General features: G+C 42.5%; 1 protein-coding gene across 3 annotated transcripts in view; it reads left to right on the top strand.

Annotated features, from left to right (window-relative positions):
* The window catches only part of dlgap1b (discs, large (Drosophila) homolog-associated protein 1b), a 273501-nt gene that overhangs the window by 81096 nt on the left and 177778 nt on the right, over positions 1-14627 (top strand). For all 3 annotated transcript variants that reach the window (XM_021563015.2, XM_036944281.1, XM_021563016.2), the window contains exon 2: positions 4497-4578. The gene's annotated coding sequence lies outside the window, so the exon portion shown is untranslated. The remainder of the gene's footprint in view (positions 1-4496; positions 4579-14627) is intronic.

Raw genomic sequence — 14627 nt, 5'->3', positions numbered from 1 at the left:
CTCAGACTCAGTGACCATCTGCAGGGAGAAACTGTGTAGCGGGGCAGGGGGAAAAGAGGGAGGAGCATCACACAAAACCCAAACCGTCTGCGCGCGTGCGCTATCATGCATAAATTGATTTTGTCCCCCACACCAAACTCGATCAAGACACACAGGTTAAAATATCAAAACAAACTCTGACCCAATGACAGTAATTTGGGTACAGGTCGAAAAGCATTAAACATGTATGGCAATTTAGCTAGTTAGCTTGCACTTGCTAGCTAATTTGTCCTATTTAGCTAACTTGCTGTTGCTAGGTAATTTGTCCTTCGATATAAACATTGAGTTGTTATTTTATCTGAAATGCACAAGGTCCTCTACTCCGACAATTAATCCACACATAAAACAGTCAACCAAATCGTTTCTAGTCATCTCTCCTCCCAGGCTTTTTCATCTTTGAACTTATATGGTGATTGGCATCTACACTTTCATAGTATTACCACGACAACCGGCAAAACAGTTTGTCTTTCAATCACCCACGTGGATATAACCAATGAGGAGATGGCACGTGGGTACCTGCTTCTATAAACCAATGTGGAGATGGGAGAGGCAGGACTTGCAGCGCGATCTGTGTCAGAAATAAGAATGACTTCTATTTCAGCCCTTGTCAACGCAGACGCTCGTTGGCGCGCGTGAGCAGTGTGGGTGCAATAATTGAATAACATATAATCCTTAAATTACGTACCCCACCCGAGCGGTGTAGTCAGGGTATCAGGGCTAGTCGCATTAGGATGGCTGGGAGATAAGGAAGTGTTAGACGGGCAAGGCGGTATGGCTTAGTCAAATAGGAATCCTGACTTAATGAAGTGATGATTAAAGAGCTCAGCCATGCGCTCCTTGTCAGTAATAACCACATCATCAACATTAATGGACATGGGCAGCTGTGAGGAGGAGGGTTTATTCTCCAGGTCTTTCACCGTTGTCCAGAACGTCTTGGGGTTAGACCCACAGAAAGAGAACTGCTCCTTAAAGGAACTAACTGGCCTTCCGGATAGCCTCATTTGCCTGAACGTAATTGTGGAATTGTGTGCATAGCCTTTTGAATGGTGGAGTAACTCTACCAGATCACAGTCGAACCAGTGGCTGAACCAGTCTTTATGTGGTCATGTTTGTTAATAATACCACTGAAAATTTAAAAAATAAGATCCAAGCATCCTCGACAGAGGGGATCAAGCTGATTCTATACCAATTTCCAGTGGCCAGGTCATGAAGGTGCCACTAGTGTTGATCAAAGCCTCGAGTAATGAACCTATTTTTGACACAATTGGCTGGAACTGCTCAATGCTTCAGGAAGCTTCGTTTCCTCATCACTAACTACAGGGCAAAACAGATCAGAAGGCTAGCCACTCAACCATTTAAAGGTCAATTTATTTGTTTTGTTCAAAAAAGTTACAATTGAATCCATAATTAATTCAAAATTCGAAATAATAAACAGTTAAAACAATAAGTCATCAATTCAAATTAGACAAACCATATGGTCATCCAAACAAAAACAATCAAAAATTAATGTGAAAAATCTGTCAGTCCAGTCAGTCCATCATGTGTTGGGGGAGGGGAAGGGGTGGGGTCTGTATTCAGTACTATACTGAATTCAGTTCATACAGTATCATACTGTTGATTAATACAGTAAGTCACTGATAAAATTACCAAAACGGTGTTTAATCAACCAAACTTTACTCAAACCGTGGAAACGACGGAAACTATGACATGAAGCTTAACATCTATTGAGCCTTACTAATGAGTGCAGCACTGAGCCATCATGTACAGTAGAGAAAGAGTATATTTGTAATGTAAATGCAGGGCTTTGAGTTTTGGTCTGGAGCTGTCAGCCCCCAAACTGGTGTAGCAGACCTCTGAAGGGCACACGTAATTAATTCACACACTCTAATGTGAAATCCATACACTCACTGACAAGTATTAATTTGGCTCCAGGAGGTTGTGAATGTATGCGTAGGGGGGATGAGGGTTGCAGATTTGAAGCCCATCCCTTTCTAACACCTCTTTGGATGGAAGTTCTGCATCCCAAAAAGCACCCGATCCCCTATAATGTGCGTCAAAGGTAGTGCACTATATAGGGAAGAGGGTGCCATTTGGGATGTACACAGTGCCACCTCAGTGCTTAGCCAGGTACGAGTGATGTAATGAAGAGGGCCATAGTGGGAAGGGAAATGAGTCTAGGGGGGCCACAGGATCATAGAAAAAAAAATCATTACAGTTTAAAGAGTCACTGGCAGTTTAATCAGCATGTCACATTTGTTCTGGGTTTGGATGAAACTGAAACGTACACTCGGACACGAATGCATGCACACATCACTGTTCCGGCAGGTGACGGGTGGACTTTAATCAGGGGGTGAGTGTTCGAGTGCATGGATGTTATTTCCCTGGTGATTCAGGGTATTGTGTGGGTCTGTCATTTCCACATTGTCTTCTCCCAGACATGGTGCATCAGACATCAGGGAGAGGAGTGCAGAGGAGGGCAGGGCAGAGGAGAGCAGAGGAGAGGCACACTCAAGGAGCACTACTAATAGCCAGCATTGTCACAGCCAGACCTTCCCCATACCCCTGTCACAATCCCCTTCTCCCCCCACATTTCCTCTCCTTGTATCTAACATTTAATTAAAGGATGATTTCCCACTTTTTAGGCCGTTCCTCACACCCTTTGCTTTCCTACTGATGAGGAATGTTGTACAGTATTTTATTTCCATGTCTTCTATTGAATGGCAGTTAGGTAATGGCAGTCTGCTTACTGCTCAAAACTAAAGAAGTCACAGACTGTAGAAAATGAGTCTGCATCTCAAATGGCACCCTATTCCCTTTATAGGGAACTACTTTTGATCAGAGCCCTGGTTAAACGTAGTGCACTAAATATGGAAGGGGAGAGGAGACTACCATAGTCCCTGTGCCCAAGAACACTAAGGTAACCTGCCTAAATGACTACCGACCTATAGCACCCACGTCAATAGCCATGAAATGCTTTGAAAGGCTGGTCATGGCTCACATCAACACCATTATCCCAGAAACCCTAGACCCACTCCAATTTGCATACCGCCTCAACAGATCCACAGATGATGCAATCTCTATTGCACTCCATACTGCCCTTTCACACCTGGACAAAAGGAACAGCTATGTGAGAATGCTATGCTATGTGAGAATGCTATATTGACAACAGCTCAGCGTTGTCTGATCCTCAACACGGGGGCCCCTCAGGGGAGCTTGCTCAACTGCTCGGCCAGGCACGACTCCAACACCGTCATTAAGTTTGCTGATGACACAACAGTGGAAGGGAGGAGGCCAGATATCTGACCGTGTGGTGCAAGGACATCAACCTATCCCTCAACGTGATCAAGGCAAAGGAGATAATTGTGGACTACAGGAAAAGGAGGACCGAGCACGCCCCCATTCTCATCGACGGGGCTGTAGTGGAGCAGGTTGAGAGCTTCAAGGTCCTTGGCGTCCACATCAACCACAAACTAACATTGTCCAAGCACACCAACTGGCAACTGCTCAGTGTCAGAGGAAGGCCCTAAAAATGGTCAAAGACTCCAGCCACCCTAGTCATAGACTGTTCTCTCTGCTACCGCACGGCAAGCGGTACCGGAGCGCCAAGTCTAGGTCCAAGAGGCTCCTAAATAGCTTCTACCTCCGAGCTATAAGACTCCTGAACAGCTAATCAAATGGCTACCCAGACATTGCATTGCCCCTCCCCCTTTGGAACACTTCTTCTACTCTCTGTTATTATCTATGCATAGTCACCTTAATAACTCTATCTACATGTTCATATTACCTCTTACCTCGATACGGGTGCCCCCGCACAGTGACTCTGTACCGGTACCCCCTGTATCCAGCCCTGCTATTGTTATTTACTGCTGCTCCTTAATCATTTGTCATTCTTATCTGTTAGGTTTTTATGGTGTTTTCTTAAAACTGCATTGTTGGTTAAGGGCTTGTAAGTAAGCATGTCACTGCAAGGTCACCTGTTGTATTCGGCACATGTGACATGAAATTGGATTTTTTTGTGGATTTGATGACATTTGGGACTGAGAGCAGTTCCTCAAAGAGACTGCAGGACCCCTCAGCCTTATATATTTCAAGGAGCACAAATAGGCTTAAAGTTAAATGCTTGCTCTTATCTTCTCCTTTTGGGGAGGTTGGGCGGATTCCGTGCATGTTCTCTCTTTCATGCTATATCTCACGGCTTCCCAAAGGACCGCGTTTGGGATGAGAACTGAGACAGCGCAGGTTTGATTTTTTAGCGAAACTCATCTTAGCTGAATACGTTACAGTATTGAATGTCTCTCCAACCAAGCATTTCTGGTTTGAGAGTTAAGTCTCTTGTTTTCGTATTCCTTGAGCAGTGTAATTGCCTTAAAACAAAACTGTTATTTATTTGTTCTTCTATTTTTTATGTTCTCTCAACATTGTTTTTCTCTCTCTCTCCTGTTCTGTTTTTATTAAAGACCTGCCCGCTTGCATGGAGGACAACAGGCTTGGATTTAAGGACTGGCGAGACATTGTGTGGAAGAGGAGACAATAAAGTGGGTGAGTTAATGCATATCTGCTTTATAACTATACTGCAACCCAACCTCATGATGAAAACGTTCCCAGGGCACGTTTTTTGCAAGCAAGAGAAAAGATGCACATTCTTATCTGAAGGTTGGGTTGCAGTACCGATACTTTATAGCATAACAACCACTGTTGATACAGTCCCAAAATGTTTTGCACGTCCGCAATCAAGATTTCAAGATATAGAACTTTCTAAATACTGAAAGTGTCACAGTAGTTGGTATGTTTGCCATGATCCGGTCTGTCAAGGCTGGCCCTGACTGTCATCATTATTCAGACCAATACACAAGCTCTTTTCGTTGAACTTTGACCTTTCTGACAGAACATTGCATTAGACGGCAACAACCTTGCTGTAACCCCAGTCATGACACGCATGGACAGGAACACATTGGAGTGTGGGTGTCTGACAGAGAGGGAGAGATGGAGGAAGAGAAGAGAGAGGGGGAGGATAATGTAGGATAGAAGAAGTCAGACATGGAGTGGGAAGCAGATATGGAGATGGAAAGAGGGATGGGAGAGAGACTGGGGGAAAGAGTACGATTGGGGCTGAATCAGCTATGTGCTCTTTGTGTCTGTCGCCTCAGCAGCTCTCCAGTAGCCATGACTTTTTTTTCTACACGGTTCAGAACATTTAATGATATTTGGTGGCACACCAGATGTTGGCCCTGAGATTATAAGAGTTTATACTCCAAAGAAGGAAGGAAACGTGTTTGTTAGGAGATAAAAAGTGCTGAACTTGGTTACTCTCTGCCAGCCACATTCAAACCAACTCTGGCTATGCTGCGGAAGATTGAGAAGAGAGAAAATTCTCCATTCTGTGTGTGGTAGTATTGGTGTGTGGAACTTCCGAGGCCGTACTGTACGCAGTGCTTGAATTGGGCCAGTACACACAGAGTACCTTCACCTCAAATATTATACTGCTTGAGTACTGGCACCTTTTATAGAATAATGGCTTAAAAATATGACGAGCACTGGCACCAAAATAACATTTGTACAGACAACCAAAATGAGCATCTATTTCAGTCGACTTCAAGCACTGTGTGAGTGTCTGAATTGGAATGAATGATACAGCAGTAATCCTATGGGGTTGGTTGTGAGGCTTAAAACAGCTTTTAGGTAGCTAGCTGGAGAGTTTAGTGAGTTCAGAGAGGTAGAGTATGGTAAAGTAGGGACACAGCTGCCATCAGAACATACCTCTGGTTGCATCCCAAATGGCACCATATTACATTTATATTGTATGACTTTTGACCAGGGTAGGGCAGACCAAGTAGTGCACTATAAAGGGAATAGGGTGCCATTTGCGACACTACCAGATTAAACATTAGGCTAGCAACAGGACTCTGCAGGAGAGGAGAGTTACTGCTGTGTAATGTGTAGCTGGTAGATTCTGGTAAAGTGTTAGATGTAGTGTAAATTGTGTTTGGATGCACTTTGCCGAACAAAGTATTGGAGATTTAAAAAAAAAAAATCTGAATAATCTTTAGTCCGATCATGAGTCCGTTAATTTGAGTGATGTTAAAAGTTGGAATATGTGTGACAATTCGGAACAGATTAAGATTTCAGAAAATGACAATATGACTACAATTCAAATGAATTTGGCTAAAGTACAAATATAGAGCCTCACATCGGAGGTGTCACCATACCCATGATACCTAGCGGTCAAACAGGATAATGTTTCCAATCTTTTTTTCCACCATTCATTTTTCACATAGGGATTTTAGAAACCCTTAAAATAAGGGCTGTGTTTTGTGTAGGCTTACCCTGGCATGATGTTTTGACAACCATGTACAGTTCAAGTCGGAAGTTCACATACATTTTGGTTGGAGTGATTAAATCTAATTTTTCAACCACTCCACACATTTCTTGTTAACAAACTATAGTTTTGGCAAGTCGGTTAGGACATCTACTTTGTGCATGACACAAGTAATTTTTCCAACAATTGTTTTTCAGACAGATTATTTAATGTATAATTCACTGTATCACAATTCCAGTGGGTCAGAAGTTTACATACACTAAGTTGACAGTGCCTTTTAACAGCTTGGAAAATTCCAGAAAATGATGTCACAGCTTTAGAAGCTTCTGATTGGCTAATTGACATCATTTGAGTCAATCGGAGGTGTACCTGTGGATGTATTTCAAGGCCTACCTTCAAACTCAGTGCCTCTTTGCTTGACATCATGGGAAAATCAAAAGGAATCAGCCAAGGCCTCAAAAAAAAAAATTGTAGCCCTCCACAAGTCTGGTTCATCCTTGCGCGCAATTTCCAAATGCCTGAAGGTACCCTGTTCATCTGTACAAACAATAGTATGCAAGTATAAACACCATGGGACCACCCAGCCGTCATACCGCTCAGGAAGGAGACGCGTTCTGTCTCCTAGAGATGAACGTACTTTGGTGCGAAAAGTGAAAGTCAATCCCAAAACAACAGCAAAGGACATTGTGAAGATGCTGGAGGAAACAGGTACAAAAGTATCTATATCCAGAGTAAAAACTAGTCCTATATCGACATAACCTGAAAGGCCGCTCAGCAACGAAGAAGCCACTGCTCCAAAACCGCCATAAAAAAGCCAGACTACGGTTTTGAAATGCACATGGGGGTAAAGATCGTACTTTTTGGAGAAATGTCCTCTGGTCTGATGAAACGAAAATAGAACTGTTTGGCCATAGTGACCATCGTTATGTTTGGAGGAAAAAGGGGTAGGCTTGCAAGCCGAAGGACACCATCTCAACCGTGAAGTATGGGGGGTGGCAGCATCATGTTGTGGGGGTGCTTTGTTGCAGGAGAGACTGGTGTATTTCAAAAAATAGGAGGCAGGAAAATTATGTGGATATATTGGAGCAACATCTCAAGACATCAGTCAGGAAGTTAAAGCTTAGTCACAAATGGGTCTTCCAAATGGACAATGACCCCAAGCATACTTCAAAAGTTGTGGCAAAATGGCTTAAGGAAAACAAAGTCAAGGTATTGGAGTGGCCATCACAAAGCCCTGACCTCAATCCCATAGAACATTTGTGGGCAGAACTGAAAGCGTGTGCGAGCAAGGAGGCCTACAAACCTGACTCAGTTACATCCGCTCTGTCAGGAGGAATGGGCTGAAATTCACCCAACTTATTGTGGGATTCTTGTGGAATTCTACCCGAAACGCTTGACCCAGGTTAAACAATTTAAAGGCAATGCTACCAAATACTAATTTAATGTACGTAAACGTATGACCCACTGGGAATGTGATGAAAGAAATAAAAGCTGAAATAAATCATTCTACTATTATTCTGACATTTCACATTCTTAAAATAAAGTGATGATCCTAACTGACCTAAGACAGGGAATTTTTACTAGGATTAAATGTCAGGAATTGTGAAAAACTGAGTTTAAATGTATTTGGCTCTCGGACAATCTCTCTCGGACAAGGTGCCTTTTATCACCGTAGGGATGGTGCCAGGTTTCCTCCAGACGTGACGCTTGGCATTCAGGCCAAATAATTCAGTCTTGGATTCATCAGTACAGAGAATCTTATTTCTCATGGTCTGAGAGTCTTTTAGGTGCCTTTTGGCAAACTACAAGCAGGCTGTCATGTGCCTTTTGCTGAGGAGTGGATTCCGTCTGGCCACTCTACCATAAAGGCCTGATTTGTTGAAGTCCTGCAGAGAGGGTTTTCCTTCTGGAATGTTCTCCCATCTCCACAGAGGAACTCTGGAGCACAGTCAGACTGACCATCGGGTTCTTGGTCACCTCACCGAGCAAGGCTCTTCTCCCCCGATTGCTCAGTTTGGCCGAGCAGCCAGCTCTAGGAAAAGTCTTGATGCTTCCATTTAAGATTAATTTAGATCTGTGCCTTTACACAATCCTGTCTTGGAGCTCTACGGACAATTCCTACGACCTCATGGCTTGGTTTTTACTCTGACATGCTCTGTCAACTGTGGGACCTCATATAGACAGGTGTGTGCCTTTCCAAATAATGTCCAATCAATTGAATTTACCACAGGTGGACTCTAATCAAGTTGTAGAAACTTCTCAAGGATGATAAATGGAAAAAGGATGCACCTCTGCTCAATTTCGAGTGTCATAGCAAAGGATCTGAATTCTTATATAAATAAGGTATTTCTGTTTTTTTATTTTGAATAGATTTGCAAACATTTCTAAAAAAACTTTTTTCACTTTGTCATTCTGGGGTATTGTGTAGATTGATGAGGGAAAAAATGAGTTTAATCAATTTTAGAATAAGGCTGTAATGTAACAAAATTTGGAAAAAGTCAAGGGGTCTGAACTTTCCGAATGCACTGTACATTGCTTGTTTTGTTAGGCAAACTATTCGAGTTTTAGCAACCATGAAATGGTGGAGTGATTTCTACATATCACTCCTTTAAAAGTGATATGTTCCACTGCATTAAGAACGTGAACACGTTAGTAGTCTAGGTAATTACTGTGATTGGAGGACATAAACTCCCTGTGGCAAGTCATGTAGCCCTACAGCTTGCCCTACTCCAGCGTGTGTGTGTGTGCGTGTGTGCGTGCCTGCCTGCCTGCTTGTCTGGATCCTAGTGCCATAACTGACCATGAGCTATCCAAACAGATCAGATCAGGTTAGGTTAACTTCAATCAGACCCCCTCTCACCTGTAGAGGGGGAAGGAAAGAACTAGTGGGGATTAACAACTCACATCCTGTTGTAAATCAATGGAGAAGATCCAAGCCTGTGCTCTCCAAATTCAACAAAGGAATGTGCTTTGTCTCAATAGACCTTTTCCCCCTGAGACTCTAACACGTTCAAAAGCAAATTCTGGAACAATACATCTAACATAGAATGTGGGGAATGGTTAGAGGTGATCTATAGAACACTAATGTCATTTTGTTTGTAATTCTTTGACATCATTAAAACATGCATAAAGGAAATACTGTAACTTAGAAAGTATACTCACTGCAATAATGAAGTTTCCATACGATGCGTTGTGCATGTAATATGAAAAATGGTTCAATTGTTTTTAAGACAGGGATGTGATTTGAGAAGTTATAAGAGGTAATTATTTTCCATGACTTTACACAGTGAGTAATCACCGCCCCTGAGTGAGGTCAGGAAGCGTGCCAGCCTGCTGGAGCCGCCCCTTTCGAGCAAAAGGAATAAATGATGGGTTAAGAAAAAAACACATTATGCAAGAAAAGTGTGAAGCAGCAGCTGCGCGTTTAAAATGGTTTGAACTTTGAATCTCAACACGAGGTGGAGACGATAATATCACCTCCCGGACAATCACTGCTACAGCTGATTAGCTGTTCTTAAGAAAGTATCTTTGAAAGCGAATTTAACCCTTGTGCTGTCTTAAGGGTCAAAAATGACCCACCACTATGTTTAACAGCAGAGAGAACCTCTCAAATTATATTTTTTCAACTTTAAATTTTGTATCTTTTCCTTGAGTGACCCCAACATGAGAAAAAGTGAAACATTGCCTTTGTTCATATTTCCATGAAAGCTAAACACCACGGGGTACAAAGATTGTCTTAGGGTAATTTTTGACCAGGCAGTTATAAAATATTTTACACACCACAAAAACCACAAACACACACACACCCAATGCGAAATTGAGGTTATGTGTGCTATTGATTAAAAATTCCTTGTGCATGTGCAGCATCTCCCCTCCACGACCCCACACACGACTCAAATTCACAGACAAAATCCAAGCAATTTCAGACAAAATAAACATTTCTTGAAGAAAGCATTGTTTACTAATGGGGAATGCAGGCAGAGGCTATAAAGGTGCTGCAAGATGACAGTCCCCACAGTTCTCTCTTTGCTGAAGCCATGAGTGCACATTTCAGGGCCCAACAGCTCGTAGATCAGATTTTCTTCAGGTGTCCAGGAGGAACAAGAGAACAATGATTTAGAAGAGGAGGAGGTATCTGAAGAAGAAGGTGGGGAAGAATACAGCCCAGAGAACAATGCCTCATCTTCAGATTAAGAAGAAATCCCCCAAGCTGAAAGATACATTTTTGTCAAAGAAGAGCAAAATAACAAGGTCCTTTTCTCCACATGACATACCAGGGAAGGATGGCAGCACAAAATGTCATAAGGATGACCCCAGGGCCCACAAGTTGCCCATGCCCAGGACATCGCCTCAACATTCTACATGTTCATCACACCAGCCATTGAAAAAATCATCCACGAGATGAAAAATATGGAGGGTTTCCGTAAATATGGAGACAATTGGAAAAGGATGGATGAGATTGACCTGCGTGCCTACATAGGGCTGCTAATCTTAGCAGGTGTGTATAGGTCTCGAGGCGAGGCTACATGTACACTCTGGGATGCAGAGAGTGGAAGGGTGATTTCCGTGCCATGATGCCACTGAAAGTCTTTCACACTTTCTCAAGAATGCTACGATTTGATAACCGTGACCTGTCAGACATGTGAGATACAAACTGGTGGCCATAGGAGAGGTCTGGGAGAAGTGGGTGGAGCGTTTGTCATGCCTCTACAACCCTGGGCCTGAGGTAACAGTGGATGAGCAACTGGTTCCATTCAGAGGTACATTTTTAGTTTCATATATGTAATGTAAGTGATTTTCACTGTTAATTGTATGATATATTGCTGTAATATCGTTGATATGTAATTGTTTTTTGTGACACTGATAATAATTACTGATAGTAATCTCTTTTGTCAAAAGGTCGCTGTCCTGTCCGGTAATATGTGCCCAGCAAGCCAGCAAAGTATGGCATCAAGATATGGGTGGCCTGTGATACACAATTAAGCTACGCTTGAAAGATGCAAGTCTACATAGGGATGCCGACCAGTGGAGTCCCAGAGAAGAACCAGGGGATGCGGGTTGTGCTTAATGTGACAGATGGACTGAGGGGGCACAATGTCACATGTAACCATTTCTTCACCTCTTATGAACTCAGCCAGCAGCTCCTGAAGAGGAAGATCACCATGGTTGACACAGTTAGAAAGAACAAGCCTGAGCTCCCAACAAGGGGGAGAGGCCTTCTCATCAAAGTTTGCCTTCACCCCCACCACCACTCTGGTTTCTTACCTCCCAAAGAGGAATGTGAATGTGGTCCTCCTGAGCACACTACACAAAAAGGCTGAGATCAGTGATTGTGAGGGCAGGAAGCCAGCCATCATTCTGGACTACAACCACAACAAAGGAGGCATGGACAACCTGGACAAGGTGATTGGAACTTACAGCTGCAGAAGGACGACAGCCCGCTGGCCCCTGGGCATCTTCCATAACATCATTGATGTGTCCTCATACAATGTCTTCATGATATGGAATAAGAGCAACCCTACCTGGATGCCTGATAAGTGGAACAAGAGGAAGGTGTTCCTGGAGCAGCTGGGAAAGGCACTTGTAACTCCACACATTCAAAGAAGGGAGTGCCTCCCCCGCACTGCAGCCTCTGCAGCGCTTGTGAAAGCTGAACAGGGGGCTGAATTGTGTCCTGTTCCACCTTATGCTGCTACTGGGGCAGGCAAGTGGAGGAGATACCAATTCTGCCCCCAAAGAAGGACTGTAAAACAAATACTATGTGCTGAACATGTGATAAATACATCTGCAAAGTCCATGCACACACACTTGCATACTGTCCTACATGTGCCAATTAGAGTTGATTGATCTATGTTCTTCATGTTTTTGTTTTGTATCTATTATCTTATTTTATTCTTATTTATTGCTGTTGTTTATACACCTTGTGGGTGGGGGCAGTGGTTAAAAAATGGGAGAAGACTAGTATTTTGTAGTTGAATTCCTAATTGTACAGTATATAAGAATATATCACTATGTTGCCAATAAAGTTTCCCTTCAATAAAATGCATTCAAAACTACTTTCTGCACATTTCTGCTATTTTCTTAGGCTATACAAGTGCTATTTCTTGTTAAAAAAAAATGTGTTTACACCTATGCAGTACCTTTAGCAATAATAATAATAAACCTCTACTTTAGTAAAGAAAACAATTATGACTGGTGTGTTGTAATAAAAATGAGTGGTGTCCACTGATTAAATGCAGTCTTTCTGCAGTGTGAAGAAGGAAAACCCAGATATTCACAAAGTTTGTGATGAATGACAGGTTGTTTCGTCATGCAAAATAGATTTGAGGTTTAAAATTCAATTAAGCTGCTTTATTTTAGGGGTTTAGTGAAGGCGGGTCATTTTTTACCCTTAAGACAAGGGGAATATACAGAATGTTAAGACTACACAAGGGTTAAGTAGCACCATCCTGTTGCTCTGCTCAAACCATCGTATTATGCTACTCTCATCACCCCACTGGGGAACCATCGATACGGCTGGGAAGCCTATCTTCAAAGAAGCATCTTCAAGAGCGAATGGAAGGGAAATCAATTCTGTAGTTCTGTTCAGGACTGCACGACAAGTCACCAGATACCGGGCAACTACGAAGAAGGACAACAGTAGAAGAGTTGTTGGAACCATTTCATTTTAATTTCAAAGACGTCGGATTACCTACAGGTATCCTTCAATATAAAAAACAATCACTCCCTTAGGCGAACCACAGTATTAGATTTGTGTCAACCAGGAAATGGCGGAGCGATTTCTTCATAGTGCATCTTTAATGAATGCATCAAGGGCAGCTTCTGGATGCTCCTCCTTACACACATTAGACTAACTTAAAAAAATATATATATTTAACCTTTATTTAACTCTGCAAGTCAGTTAAGAACAAATTATTATTTACAATGACAGACTAGAAACATTGGGTTAACTGCCTTGTTCAGGGGCAGAATGACAGATTTTTACCTTGTCAGCTCAGGGATTCGATCGAGCAACCTTTCGGTTACTGGCCCCACGCTCTAACCACTAGGCTACCTGCCGCCCATACTTCAACATTGGAATCAAAACATTTTGTATGATCTCTTATACTGTACACTCTTTTAGGCCCAGCCTTTGGAACTTTGGCTTTTCTGGATATAGCCACAATATTATGGTCACTACATCAAATGTGGATACAGCTTTAGAACAAAGTTCTGCGGCGTTAGTAAAAGTTTGATCAATACACGTCGGTGATATAGGTCCTGTACTGTTTGTAAATACCCTGGTAGGTTGATTGATAAGATGAATCAGATTACAGGCACTGGTTACAGTAAGAAGCTTTCTCTCGAGGGGAAGCTTTGGGCCCTAGACAAAAGCAGTACAGTATCTAGGGAATATGATGCCATTATAGACACAGAAGTAGTCTATAGGCCTCTAGGCCAGTTGTACACACATTACTACATGCCTTACTACTAGCTACTTGTTCAGTATCAATGACAAACAGCATGTCAGAAAAGCTGTTCTGAGATAAGCATGACGGGTGATCGACCATATCTCCAGCACATGGTTACTGGTGTGTGTAATGTCCAGCTGGCTGTCCAATCACTGACCCCAGTCTCTCCTCTCCTCTAATCTCTGTTCTTCCCCAACCCCAGTCATCTGCTCTGCTCTGTCTGTTCTGGGCTGTGTCCTAAATGGCACCGTGTTCGCTATATAGTACACTACTTCAAAAGTAGTGCACTAAATATGAAATAGTGTGCTATTTGGGATGTTACACTGCTGTGCTCCCAATTGCCAAGCAACCAAGATTTGCTCCATCAGATCACGCATAATTACGGTCCACTACCTAATCTGTACCAACACACTTGGCAGCTGCCGTTTGATGTCGCAGCGCAGTGTTTTACACAGAACCACATCAAGATCTCCTCAGAAGGATACCTGTGTTATTGTGTTCCGCTCTCTCTTTCTCTGTCTTGCAAACTTGTTCTCTATCTCTCAAACTAGTTCCCTCCCTACCTCCCTCCAAATCTCTGATACACTCCATTGTCTTACGGTCTGTTTTCCGGAGCATTACCACTTCTCAAATGGCCCTTTACCTCAAGTCAGCATGATGATACTTTTTCAAATGGGAAAGCTGTACAGGCTGCAAATCCAGTGATGTGACTTAACTTTAACATTCATCTAAAGACTGTTATATTTCTAATTAATTAACTAACCATGTTTAATTGTTACCCAATTCAAATAATCATGTAACAATTAACTCATTAGGACCTG

This window comes from Oncorhynchus mykiss, chromosome 15 (genome assembly GCF_013265735.2).
Source record: "Oncorhynchus mykiss isolate Arlee chromosome 15, USDA_OmykA_1.1, whole genome shotgun sequence".
In the NCBI taxonomy this organism is placed as follows: Eukaryota; Metazoa; Chordata; class Actinopteri; order Salmoniformes; family Salmonidae; genus Oncorhynchus; species Oncorhynchus mykiss.
Note: the sequence above shows the minus strand (reverse complement) of the source record. Positions and strands in the feature narration are given on the sequence as shown.